The following is an 817-nucleotide window of genomic DNA, read 5'->3' as shown; positions in this document are numbered from 1 at the left end:
GGCAAACTCCACACCAAAAATAGTGCCGACAGACCCGAACCAAATCCTAATATTAAACGTGTCAGAAAGTCCAACTGGAAACCTTCAACTTGTCGACACAAACCTGAGTCGTATAACCCATTTAATATAATGAGTAACAGCTATTTAGGTCAAATTTAAGTTTATTTTGAGTAAATCTCGAGTGAAATTCAGGTTAGTCGGTAAATTTTGTGGGTCAATTTTGGGTCATTCTCGGGTTGGCGGGTAAACCAAACTCGACCCAAGAAAATTAAACTAATTCGAATTTTTAATTCTAACCACACCCAAAATTTATATGGGTACCCAAATCAAAATTCTTCAAATCATGGCATGTCGGGATAATTTTGACACCCTAAAGCCCATTTTATTATGATTTTGTACGTGAAGAGAGTCGGCTGCCAAATCATAAATGTTCTAATTTTTACCTAAGCTTCTACGAATACAAGGAAAAAATCGTAGCAAAAAGTTCATATTTGCTTTCAAGGCATCCATATCAAAAATAGCTCTATAAACTTCACATGTATCCTATATATTTCTCCTTTTATTTACTCACACAAAGCCAAGAAGAATCTTAGCACCCATGCTGCTAATAAGTTGTGTCTTCACTTTAGAAAGAAGGCTTTATTATTGTGTTAGTTAATGAGTAAGGCAGGGAACAAGGGATGGACCAAATATTATGGTGCAAGCTTTCTACTTAATGTGATTAAAGGCTATCATCACTCCCAAGGTCACAAAAAATTTTAAAAACATAAAAAATGATGCTTTACAAGAGAAAGCTTTGGCTTAACTTATATATATA

This window comes from Phalaenopsis equestris, unplaced genomic scaffold, assembly GCF_001263595.1.
Source record: "Phalaenopsis equestris unplaced genomic scaffold, ASM126359v1 Scaffold000125, whole genome shotgun sequence".
In the NCBI taxonomy this organism is placed as follows: domain Eukaryota; kingdom Viridiplantae; phylum Streptophyta; class Magnoliopsida; order Asparagales; family Orchidaceae; genus Phalaenopsis; species Phalaenopsis equestris.
This window is presented reverse-complemented; position numbering follows the sequence as displayed.